The sequence below is a fragment of the Bombina bombina genome, chromosome 2, assembly GCF_027579735.1.
Source record: "Bombina bombina isolate aBomBom1 chromosome 2, aBomBom1.pri, whole genome shotgun sequence".
Classification (NCBI taxonomy): domain Eukaryota; kingdom Metazoa; phylum Chordata; class Amphibia; order Anura; family Bombinatoridae; genus Bombina; species Bombina bombina.
The window spans coordinates 37796990-37812330 of record NC_069500.1 but is presented as its reverse complement, the minus strand read 5'-3'; the positions used below and the strand labels follow the sequence as shown (position 1 = coordinate 37812330).

Here is a 15341-nt window from a genome sequence, read left to right as displayed (position 1 = left end):
AGGACGTTCCCCTCATGAGTACTATCCATATCTGATAGATGACTTTCAGACACTTTTGCAGTACACCCAACGTTTAAAGGGACATTAAACTGCTGAGAAAAACTGCAAAAATGGTGACTATTCATCATGTTATTATGTAGTCTGCCCGCAGCTCTGTTCGAAACAGTTCTCCTATTTTAAAGTTGTCAGATGGCGATGCTCATCTAGTGCATTGTTTTTCAACCGTGGTCCTCAAGTACCCCCAACAGGCCAGGTTTTCATTATAGCAGCACAGGTGAAATAATCAGCTGATGGGTGAGAGCAGGTTAGTAACCATGGTTACTGATCAGCTGATTATTTCACCTGTGCACCGGTTCAGCTATAATGAAAACCTGGCCTATTAGGGGTACTTGAGCCCACCCAAAATAAAAAAAGCCCTAGCCTAAACTAAACTACCAATAGCCCTTAAAAGGGCCTTTTGCAGGGCATTGACCCAAAGAAATCAAGCTCTTTTACCTGAAAAAAAAAATACACGCAACCCCCCCAACAGTAAAACCCACCACACAACCAATAAATAAACAATAACAATAAAACCCTAACTAAAAAAACCTAAGCTACCCATTGCTCTGAAAAGGGCATTTGGATGGGCATTGCCCTTAAAAGGGCATTTAGCTCTATTGTAGCCCAAAGCCCTAACCTAAAAATAAATCCCACCCAATACACCCTTAAAAATCCTAACACTAACCCCCAAAGATCCACTTACCGGGAGACGTCTTCATCCAAGCGGCAAGATGTCCTCAATGAAGCAGGCAGAAGTGGTCCTCCAGACGGGCAGAAGTGTTCCTCCAGACGGGCAGAAGTCTTCATCCAGATGGCATCTTCTATCTTCATCCTTCCGACGCGGAGCGGGTCCATCTTCAAGACATCCGTCATGGAGCATCCTCTTCCAATGACAACTACCCGACGAATGAAGGTACCTTTAAGTGACGTCATCCAAGATGGCATCCCTTAGATTCCGATTGGCTGATAGAATTCTATCAGCCAATCGGAATTAAGGATGAAAAAATCCTATTGGCTGATGAAATCAGCCAATAGGATTGAAGTTCAATCCTATTGGCTGATCCAATCAGCCAATAGGATTGAGCTTGCATTCTAATGGCTGTTACAATGCTGATGAAGGGGACATAGTCTCCGAAAACGTTACATCATTAAAAAGTGATTTTCTTGGTTTAAAAAGACCTGAGAGTGCAATTTTTGGTTAGACTGTAGCATTACAACATTGCACCCAGACGAACTATGAGAGACGAAATGTGAAAACAAATCCAGACAATCACATTGTCTAAATTTGGAAATAATTTGTTTTCAAATTATGGTGGAAAATAAGTATTTGGTCAATATCAAAAGTTCATCTCAATACTTTGTTATATATCCTTTGTTGGCAATGACAGAGGTCAAACGTTTTCTGAAAGTCTTCACAAGGTTGTCACACACTGTTGCTGGTATGTTGGCCCATTCCTGCATGCAGATCTCCTCTAGAGTAGTGATGTTTTGGGGCTGTCGCTGGGCAACACGGACTTTCAACTCCCTCCAAAGGTTTTCTATGGGGTTGAGATCTGGAGACTGGCTAGGCCACTCCAGGACCTTGAAATGCTTCTTACGAAGCCACTTCTTCGTTGCCCGGGCGGTGTGTTTGGGATCGTTTTCATGCTGAAAGACCCAGCCACGTTTCATCTTCAATGCTCTTGATGATGGAAGGAGGTTTGCACTCAAAATCTCACGATACATGGCCCCATTCATTCTTTCATGTACACGGATCAGTCGTCCTGTTCACTTTGCAGAGAAACAGCCCCAAAGCATGATGTTGCCACCCCCATGCTTCACAGTAGGTATGGTGTTCTTTGGTTGTAACTCAGCATTCTCTCTCCTCCAAACACGACGAGTTGTGTTTCTACCAAACAGTTCTACTTTGGTTTCATCTGATCCTATGACATTCTCCCAATCCGCTTCTGGATCATCCAAATGCTCTCTAGCATACTTCAGACGGGCCCGGACATGTACTGGCTTAAGCAGGGAGACACGTCTGGCACTGCAGGATCTGAGGGTTTGACGGCGTAGTGTGTTACTGATGGTAGCCTTTGTTACGTTGGTCCCAGCTCTCTGCAGTTCATTCACTAGGTCCCCCCGTGTGGTTCTGGGATGTTTGCTCACCATTCTTGTGATCATTTTGACCCCACGGGGTGAGATCTTGCGTGGAACCCCAGATCGAGGGAGATTATCAGTGGTCTTGTATGTCTTCCATTTTCTAATTATTGCTCCCACAGTTGATTTCCTCACACCAGCTGCTTGCCTATTGCAGATTCAGTCTGGTGCAGGTCTACAATTTTTTTTCTGGTGTCCTTCGACAGCTCTTTGGTCTTCACCATAGTGGAGTTTGGAGTGTGACTGTTTGAGGTTGTGGACAGGTGTCTTTTATACTGATAACAAGTTCAAACAGGTGCCATTAATACAGGTAATGAGTGGAGGACCGAGGAGCCTCTTAAAGAAGATGATACAGGTCTGCGAGAGCCAGAAATCTTGCTTGTTTGTAGGTGACCAAATACTTATTTCCCAACATAATTTGAAAATAAATTCTTTCCAAATCAGACAATGTGATTGTCTGGATTTGTTTCCACATTTTGTCTCTCATAGTTGAGGTATACCTATGATGAAAATTACAAGGCTCTCTCATATTCTTAAGTGGGAGAACTGGCACAATTTGTGGTTGAATATATACTTTTTTGCCCCACTGTACATACATACAACACCTGAGACCTGATATCTTTGAGCCTTTATAACGTTTGAGTGCAATATATTTTTTTAATAATGTTTATTAGATGGTGTTATTATAAGTGTAACTGTATTTTGTAAAGTTTTTTTTTGTGTTTTCTGCAACTTTTTTGTTTTGCAAAACAGTTAAGCACAGCTCTGAGTACCCAACAAGCATTAACTTGAATTATTACGCTCAAGCGATAGCATTTATTTTCAACTCGTAATACCAGCACAATTTAACCTGTGTGCAAATAATACCAGCGCAATTTAACCTGTGTGCAAATGATCACAAAAACCTGGGTGCAAACATTTGTGCTACACTCGTAATCTGGCCCTATGTGTTCAAAGACAGTTTTTAAGTTGTGTTCCAGTTTCATAGTTTAACAAAGTAAACGTTTCATGTCACTGTGCACAGGATATACGGTATGTGAATGTCCCAATGTACAGTAATGTCATAATGCATGGTGTATACAGTACAGTAATGTCATAATGCATGGTGTATACAGTACAGTAATGTCACAATGTGTGATACATACAGTATATTAATGTCATAATGCATGGTGTATACAGTACAGTAATGTCCCAATGTACAGTAATGTCATAATGCATGGTGTATACAGTATATTAATGTCATAATGCATGGTGTATACAGTACAGTTATGTCACAATTTGTGATACATACAGTATGCATGGTGTATACAGTACAGTAATGTCACAATGTGTGGTACATACAGTATATTAATGTCATAATGCATGATGTATACAGTATATTAATGTCATAATGCATGGTGTATACAGTACAGTTATGTCACAATGTGTGATACATACAGTATATTAATGTCATAATGCATGGTGTATACAGTACAGTTATGTCACAATGTGTGATACATACAGTATATTAATGTCATAATGCATGGTGTATAGTATGTAAATGTCACAGTGTGTAGTGTACAGTACATAGGATGGGAATATCATTTTATGTAGTATACAGAGTGTATGGATATCACAGTGTGTTATATATACAGTATAGCAATGTCATTGTGTGTGTGGTTTACATAGGACATAAATGTCACCCTCAGTAATTCACACAGGGCATGAATGTCACCGTCTGTAGTACACAGAGTGAATGAATGTCTCTGTGTGTTGTTGTCAATACATGACGACCCTGTGCAGGGAAGCTCTGACTGCCTACCAGACTCTCACATTACACAGCTGGCATACTGCAGGATAACATCTCTCATGTTTCCCATGCACAGCTAATACCCAGCTTAGCAGATGCACCTCTGTCCTTGGAGGTGATGCAGAGCCTGATGTATATTGAACACTTGGTGAATGCATCCTGCTCTGCTGCTCACAGCTATATAATATTAACCCTTCACATTTATAAAAATATATACTCACACAAACCCATGCACACTCTCACACACATAACCCTATGCACACTGTCTCACACACACACACACACAAACCCATGCCACTCTCACACACACAACCCTATGCACACTGTCTCACACACACACACACACACAAACCCATGCCACTCTCACCCACACAACCCTATGCACACTGTCTCACACACACACACAAACCCATGCACACTCTCACACACACACACACACACACACAAACCCATGCACACTCTCACACACACAACCCTATGCACACTGTCTCACACACACAAACCCATGCACACTCTCACCCACACACACACACACACACAAACCCATGCACACTCTCACACACACAACCCTATGCACACTGTCTCACACACACACACAAACCCATGCACACTCTCACCCACACACACACACACACAAACCCATGCACACTCTCACACACACAACCCTATGCACACTGTCTCACACACACACACACAAACCCATGCACACTCTCACCCACACACACACACACAAACCCATGCACACTCTCACACACACAACCCTATGCACACTGTCTCACACACACAAACCCATGCACACTCTCACCCACACACACAAACCCATGCACACTCTCACCCACACACACAAACCCATGCACACTCTCACCCACACACACAAACCCATGCACACTCTCACCCACACACACAAACCCATGCACACTCTCACACACACAACCCTATGCACACTGTCTCACACACACACACAAACCCATGCATACTCTCACCCACACACACACAAACCCATGCACACTCTCACACACACAACCCTATGCACACTGTCTCACACACACACACAAACCCATGCACACTCTCACACACACAACCCTATGCACACTGTTTCACCCACACACACAAACCCATGCACACTCTCACACACACAACCCTATGCACACTGTTTCACACACACACACAAACCCATGCACACTCTCACCCACACACACAAACCCATGCACACTCTCTCACACACAACCCTATGCACACTGTCTCACACACACACACACACAAACCCATGCACACTCTCACCCACACACACACACAAACCCATGCACACTCTCTCACACACACACACACACACACACACAAACCCATGCACACTCTCACACACACACACACAACCCTATGCACACTGTCTCACACACACACACACAAACCCATGCACACTCTCACCCACACACACACACAAACCAAATGCACACTCTCACACACACACAACCCTATGCACACTGTCTCTCACACACACAAACCCATGCACACTCACACCCACACAAACCCATGCACACTCTCACACACACACACAACCCTATGCACACTCTCACACACACAACCCTATGCACACTGTCTCACACACACACACAAACCCATGCACACTCTCACCCACACACACACACAAACCCATGCACACTCTCACAAACACAACCCTATGCACACTGTCTCACACACACACACACACACAACCCTATGTACACCTATGCACACTGTCTCACCCATGCACACTGTCTCACACACACAACCCTATGCACACTGTCTCTCACACACACACACACAACCCTACGCACACTGTCTCACACACACACACCAATGCACACTATCTCACACACTCACACACACCCATGCGCACTGTCTCACACACACACATAAAACCCATGCACACTCTCACACACACACAACCCTATGCACACTGTCTCACACATCCATGCACACTCTTACACACACACACACACACACACACACAACTGTCTCACACATCACACACACAACCCTATGCACACTGTCTCACACACACACACAACCCTATGCACACCCATGCACACTGTCTCACACACACAACCCTATGCACACTGTCTCGCACACACACACACAACCCTACGCACACTGTCTCACACACAAACCCATGCACACTATCTCACACACTCACACACACCCATGCGCACTGTCTCACACACACACATAAAACCCATGCACACTCTCACACACACACAACCCTATGCACACTGTCTCACACATCCATGCACACTCTCACACACACACACACACACACACAACTGTCTCACACATCACACACACAACCCTATGCACACACACACCCATGCACACTGTCTCACACACACACACAACCCTATGCACACCCATGCACACTGTCTCACACACACAACCCTATGCACACTGTCTCGCACACACACACACAACCCTACGCACACTGTCTCACACACACACCAATGCACACTCTCACACACACACACACAACTGTCTCACACATCACACACACAACCCTATGCACACACACACCCATGCACACTGTCTCACACACACACACAACCCTATGCACACCCATGCACACTGTCTCACACACACAACCCTATGCACACTGTCTCGCACACACACACACAACCCTACGCACACTGTCTCACACACACACCAATGCACACTCTCACACACACACACAACCCTATGCACACTGTCTCAAACTGTCTCACACATCCATGCACACTCTCACACACACACACAACCCTATGCACACTGTCTCGCACACACACACACAACCCTATGCAAACTGTCTCACACACAAACCCATGCACACTGTCTCACACACACACACATAAAACCCATGCACACTCTCACACACACAACCCTATGCACACTGTCTCACACACACACACACACAAATGCATACTCTCACACACACACACAACCCTATGCACACTGTCTCACACTGTCTCACACATCCATGCACACTCACACACACACACACACAACTGTCTCACACATCACACACACAACCCTATGCACACACACACCCATGCACACTGTCTCACACACACACACACACAACCCTATGCACACTGTCTCACACACACACAACTCTATGCACACTGTCTCACACACAAACCCATGCACACTATCTCACACACTCACACACAAACCCATGCACACTGTCTCACACACACACAAACCCATGCACACTCTCTCACACACACACACACATGCACAACTCTATGCACACTGTCTCACACACACACAACTCTATGCACACTGTCTCACACACACACAACTCTATGCACACTCTCTCACACACACACAACTCTATGCACACTGTCTCACACACACACAACTCTATGCACACTGTCTCACACACACACAACTCTATGCACACTGCCTCACACACAAACCCATGCACACTGTCTCACACACACACAAACCCATGCACACTGTCTCACACACACACAAACCCATGCACACTCTCTCACACACACACACACACACACACACACAACTCTATGCACACTGTCTCACACACAAACCCATGCACACTATCTCACACACTCACACACAAACCCATGCAGACTGTCTCACACACACACAAACCCATGCACACTCTCTCTCACACACACACACATGCACAACTCTATGCACACTGTCTCACACACAAACCCATGCACACTATCTCACACACTCACACACAAACCCATGCACACTGTCTCACACACACACACAAACCCATGCACACTGTCTCACACGCACACACAAACCCATGCACACTGTCTCACACACACACACACACCCATGCACACTATCTCACACACACACACACACACCCATGCACACTGTCTCACACACACACACAAACCCATGCACACTGTCTCACACACACACACAAACCCATGCACACTGTCTCACACACACACACACACCCATGCACACTGTCTCACACACAAACCCATGCACACTGTCTCACACACACACACAAACCCATGCACACTGTCTCACACACACACACACAAACCCATGCACACTGTCTCACACACACACACAAACCCATGCACACTATCTCACACACACACACACACCCATGCACACTGTCTCACACACACACACAAACCCATGCACACTGTCTCACACACACACACAAACCCATGCACACTGTCTCACACACACACACACACACACACCCATGCACACTGTCTCACACACACACACACACACACACAAACCCATGCACACTATCTCACACACACACACACACCCATGCACACTGTCTCACACACACACACAAACCCATGCACACTCTCACCCACACAACCCTATGCACACTGTCTCACACACACACACAAACCCATGCACACTCTCACCCACACAACCCTATGCACACTGTCTCACACACACACACAAACCCATGCACACTCTCACCCACACAACCCTATGCACACTGTCTCACACACACACACAAACCCATGCACACTCTCACACACACAACCCTATGCACACACACACACACACGCACAACTCTATGCACACTGTCTCACACACACACACCAATGCACACTCTCACAGTTTGGTAGTGATGATGTCTAACCCCTGATGATAATACTAGCATGCCTTCAGTTTTATACAATGAGCAGTGCTAATACCAGGGTAACGAACAGTGGCAGCCGCAGACTGCCAGCTAATGTGCTTGCCAACCCCAGGACACCGTACAATGAATTACAGATACCCATATATGATGTAGTGTGTGTGTCTATCTGTATCCATAACTGTGTGTGTGTATCTGTATGTATAAGTTTATGCTATGTAGTGTGTGTGTGTCTGCATGTATAAATGTAAGCTATGTAGTGTGTGTATGTGTATCTGCATGTATAAGTGTCTGCTATGTAGTGTGTGTGTGTGTGTCTGCATGTATAAGTGTATACTATGTAGTGTCTGTGTATCTGCATGTATAAGTGTATGCTATGTAATGTGTGTGTGTGTATCTGCATGTATAAGAGTATACTATGTAGTGTCTGTGTATCTGCCTGTGTAAGTGTATGCTATGTAGTGTGTGTATTTCTGCATGTGTAAGTGTATGCTATGTAGTGTGTGTGTATCCGCATGTCTAAGTGTATGCTATGTAGTGTGTGTGTCTGCATGTATAAATGTAAGCTATGTAGTGTGTGTATGTGTATCTGCATGTATAAGTGTGTATCTGCATGTATAAGTGTATGCTATGTATTGTGTGTGTGTCTGCATGTATAAGTGTATACTATGTAGTGTCTGTGTATCTGCATGTATAAGTATATGCTATGTAGTGTGTGTGTGTCTGCATGTATAAGTGTATACTATGTAGTGTCTGTGTATCTGCATGTATAAGTGTATGCTGCATGTATAAGTGTATGCTATGTAATGTGTGTGTGTATCTGCATGCATAAGTGTATACTATGTAGTGTCTGTGTATCCGCATGTCTAAGTGTATGCTATGTAGTATGTGTGTATCTGCATATAAGTGTATGCTATGTAGTGTGTGTGTATCTGCATGTATAAGTGTATGCTATGTAGTGTGTGTGTATCTGCATGTATAAGTGTATGCTATGTAGTGTGTGTGTATCTGGATGTGTAAGTGTATGCTATGTAGTGTGTGTGTGTATCTGCATGTATAAGTGTATGCTATGTAGTGTGTGTGTATCTGCATGTGTAAGTGTATGCTATGTAGTGTGTGTGTATCTGCATGTGTAAGTGTATACTATGTAGTGTGTGTGTATCTGCATGTATAAGTGTATGCTATGTAGTGTGTGTGTATCTGCATGTATAAGTGTATGCTATGTAGTGTGTGTGTATCTGCATGTGTAAGTGTATACTATGTAGTGTGTGTGTATCTGCATGTATAAGTGTATGCTATGTAGTGTGTGTGTATCTGCATGTATAAGTGTATGCTATGTAGTGTGTGTGTATCTGCATGTATAAAGGTATACTATGTAGTGTCTGTGTATCTGCATGTATAAAGGTATACTATGTAGTGTGTGTGTATGCTGCATGTATAAGTGTATGCTATGTAGTGTGTGTATCTGCATGTATAAGTGTATGCTATGTAGTGTGTGTATCTGCATGTATAAGTGTATGCTATGTAGTGTGTTTGTATCTGCATGTATAAGTGTATGCTATGTGGTGTGTGTGTATCTGCATGTATAAGTGTATGCTATGTGGTGTGTGTGTATCTGCATGTGTATGCGTATGCTATGTAGTGTGCTACTGTGCATTTTTGCTGACTTTAAAGGCCAGAATCTAGAATATTAATGGGGAATGCAGAGAGCAGTTTTAAAGAATCTATTATTAAATGTCCAATTAAGATAAAAAAATGTAGCACTGTCTCTGCAAAGGTTAATTAAATACATAGCTCACATAGCCATACCAGTGGTTTGAGCTTGTGTTTGATTTGCTGCCTAAGTGTATTAAAATATATGACTTTATTTAGAATTTTATTTAAATTATTTTGGTCTTATGATTTTTTAAGCCCCGCCCACCACACATACAAACCCATGCACACCCACACATACATTCACACACCTATGCATATACTGTCTGATACAAACCCATGCGCACTCTCACACACACACAAACCCATGCGCACTCTCACACACACACACACAAACCCATGCGCACTCTCACACACACACAAACCCATGCCCACTCTCACACACACACAAACCCATGCCCACTCTCACACACACACAAACCCATGCACACTGTCTCACAAACACACACATACAAACCCATGCACACTCACACATACATTTACACACCTATGCATATACTGTCTGACACAAACCCATGCTCACACACACACACACACAAACCCATGCGCACTGTCACACACACAAAGTCATGTACACTGTCACACACCCACGATCATGTTGGAACAATCACTGCTACAGAGAGGAACATCTCACTAAGACGCATTGACAAACAACAAAGGCCGCTGCTCAGTATTCTGGGAAGATTTTAGCTGCATCTAACATTGCACATGGCCAGTGACCCATAAAATCAAATGGTACCCAGTGAAAAATAAAGAAGCAGCAAAGGAATCTCTACACTCCCATAAGAAAAACCTATGCACATACTGTACCTAGTGAAAGATGTATATGCAGAGATATACCACAAGACTATCCAAGCACCTACACCACAAATGACCAAACTGTGTGTATATAATACACCACGATAGATAGATAGATAGATAGATAGATAGATAGATAGATAGATAGACAGACAGACAACGAGAGATAGATAGAGAGATAGATAGAGAGAGAGAGAGATAGACATATATAGAGATAGATAAGATAGATGATAGAAAGACAAATAGATAGATAGCACTGTTTGTATAATACATACAATTGTTTTCTTCTATAACAGAGGCCTGCACACAGGGACATATATCAGAGGACATTCTACAAATCTGTGACCTACATTTGTTTATAAACAGATCTAGAAACAAAGTCTATATACTGCTAATACAAAGCCCTACTTACACACCCATATCAGTTACACAATCTATAGCTTTAACCCCAGATGTATACCTACACACAAAACTGGTACAATATGCAGTATGATACACATTAACACATACACAAACCAATATATACATGTACATAAATATATACATGCACATAAATATATATACAAGCACATAAATATATACATGCACATAAATATATACATGCACATAAATATATATACATGCACATAAATATATACATGCACATAAATATATATACATGCACATAAATATATACATGCACATAAATATATATATATATACATGCACATAAATATATATATGCACATAAATATATATACAAGCACATAAATATATACATGCACATAAATATATATACAAGCACATAAATATATACATGCACATAAATATATATACATGCACATAAATATATACATGCACATAAATATATATACAAGCACATAAATATATACATGCACATAAATATATACATGCACATAAATATATATACAAGCACATAAATATATACATGCACATAAATATATACATGCACATAAATATATATACATGCACATAAATATATACATGCACATAAATATATATACATGCACATAAATATATACATGCATATAGGGATTTAGCTGGATCCCAAACTATGGGCTCCATGTACTAAGCCGTCAATTCATCCGTCATTTTAGACGCGGATAAACTCGCCGTTACTCGCCGCGGGCGAAATGGTGTCCGCTGTCGCTATGTACTAATAATCCCCCAATAAATAGACAAGTCTAGCCCGCCGCGAGCAGTGGCGGATTATTGATAAATTTGACGTCTCGCTCGCCGCGACTAAGCTGATGTACTTTTAACTTTCAGTTGAATTGTCTGGCCAATTATTAACACGTGACATGCAAGGTGTCACGAACATCATAGTAGTCGCGGGAATAGAATTTTGCTCCTATAAAAGTTCAACTTATCTAAACAACTTTATTATTGTTCTAAATTTTTTGAAGAGTGATTACAGAGCGTTATTTTTGTAATATTTATTTACAATTTGGATATGGCTTCATCTGGATCTGATAATATATAAATATTAATATAAAAATAATTATAAAGATTGACAACTATACAATACAAATTTAAAATATAGATTACTCTTTAATTACAGTCGACAAATTTGGCGCAATTTATGTACATGGAAATGAGAGACAAATTAGACGCCAGTTATGCTGTACAATGCTGATATTACTGCCTTTTATATATGTCTAGACTGGCGTCTAGATTGACTTTCCTATTGTTTTGTACCTTGCCCGCCACCTAAAAGGTGTCGAGGCAAAAATAACGAGGTGGGAGCGGAAATTGTAGCGAGCGGACAAATAGATTTTTTAGTACATTCGTTTTTGGCGAGTTGGTGGTCAAATGTGTCTAATTACAGTGAAAAATGGAGAGGTAGCGAGGTTTGGCGGATAAGTACGCTCGCAATTTTAAAGATGCGACTTTGAACATAGTTGACGACTTTGTACATATCAGTTTGCGAGTTTTGACGCGAGATTTGTTGCGGGTAGCTCGCTGACTGCTTAGTACATGGAGCCCTATGTGTATCTAAACAAATAGACACATCAAGAGAGATACAAACATGCACACATAAAGTAAAAACATAAGGAAATACAACCAGATATTAAACACAGCGCCTTCAAACTGTACCATAGATCAACACTGCTGCTTAGTGACCAAGTTTTACATACACAGAACAGACACACAAACACACTGACATACACAAGGCACACACAACAGACAAGGAGATTAACAAACACACAGCATTTCACAATAACACACACAATACAGTTACACATATACACAAAGAAAAAGGAGATGCACACACATATATGCACACATGCCCAGAGATTCATACTCAGATACACACACATTGATAAAACACATTATGATGGCATACTTAGATGCCCACTGTAAATAGACATGCTAGTGGCACTCTCTGAATCTAATGATACACACTAATACGCAAATAAAATGCACATAAATTCACACTCTGACCTATTCACATTAAAACACCCAAAGGACCAACCTCACATAAAGATGAAACATATTCTGGCTCATACAGGCACACACAGACAATGCAAGCACACACACACAATAAAACACACACACACACACAAAGCAATACACACACAATACAATACACACACAGACAATAGAATACACACAAAACAATACAATACACACACACACATACACCCACACAATACAATACAATACACACACACACACAATACAATACACACAATACATCCACACACACCCACACAATACAATACACACACACACAATATAATACACACTACAACACACACACACACAATACAATACACACACAATACAATACACACGCAATACAACACACACACAAAACAATACACACACACAATACAATACACACGCAATACAACACACACACACACAATACACCCACAATACAATACAATACACAATAATACAATCACAATACAATACACACACACACACACACACACACAATACAATACACACACACAATACAATCACAATACAATACACACACACACACAATACAATACACACACACACAATACAATCACAATACAATACATACAATACACACACAATACAATACACACACACAATACAATACACACACACAATACAATACACACACACACAATACAATACACACACACAATACAATACACACACACAATACAATCACAATACAATACACACACACACAATACAATACACACACAATACAATACACACACACACACAATACAATACACACAATACAATCACAATACAATACACACACACAATACAATACACACACAATACAATACACACACACACAATACAATACACACACAATACAATACACACACACACAATACAATACACACACAATACAATACACACACACACAATACAATACACACACAATACAACACACACACAAACATATACAGAGGGCACCTCACCCCATGCCTGCAGCCCTGCGCAGCTCCCTTTCCATATAAAGAGACCGTTCTAGCAATGACAGCTGAGCCCAGAGCCACAGCTGTCACCTCCCCTGACAGCACAAGGACACAGCCCTGACACTAGCACCGACCATCCTTACCTCGCACACAGCTGGTTATTTTCCTGCACAATCCTCGGCTGCTAACATCATGGCTCCTGTGTGAGCTCGTAGCGCAGAGAGAAGAGCTCAGCATCACATCCACCATCACATCTCTCTGCCAGTGCAGCTGGGCTGACGTCACACGGCCCCTGCCCAGAGAGACTGTCAGGGGACCAGGGGAGGGAGGAGAGACTGTCACTGACTGGGGAAAGAAGGAGGAGAGACTGTCACTGACTGAGGACCAGGGGAGGGAGGAGAGACTGTCACTGTCAGGGGACCAGGGGAGGGAGGAGAGACTGTCACTGTCAGGGGACCAGGGGAGGGAGGAGAGACTGTCACTGACTGGGAAAAGAGGGAGGGGATACTGTCACTGACTGGGGATCAGGGGAGGGAGGAGAGACTGTCACTGACTCTGGACCAGGGGAGGGAGGAGAGACTGTCACTGGCTGGGGACCAGGGGAGAGAGGAGAGACTGTCACTGACTGGGGAAAGAGGGAGGAGAGACTGTCACTGACTGAGGACCAGGGGAGGGAGGAGAGACTGTCACTGTCAGGGGACCAGGGGAGGGAGAAGAGACTGTCACTGACTGGGAAAGGGAGGAGAGACTGTCACTGACTGAGGATCAGGGGAGGGAGGAGAGACTGTCACTGCCAGGGGACCAGGGGAGGGAGTAGAGACTGTCACTGTTAGGGGACCAG

General features: G+C 42.7%; 1 protein-coding gene across 4 annotated transcripts in view; it reads right to left on the bottom strand.

The window, feature by feature from the left end:
* The window catches only part of RUSC2 (RUN and SH3 domain containing 2), a 175456-nt gene extending 160517 nt beyond the window's left edge, over nucleotides 1-14939 (bottom strand). For 2 of the 4 annotated variants that reach the window (XM_053701023.1, XM_053701024.1), the window contains exon 1: nucleotides 14644-14939. The gene's annotated coding sequence lies outside the window, so the exon portion shown is untranslated. The remainder of the gene's footprint in view (nucleotides 1-14643) is intronic. The other 2 variants (XM_053701020.1, XM_053701022.1) reach the window with 1 other exon arrangement.
* Between the last annotated feature and the right edge of the window lie 402 nt (nucleotides 14940-15341).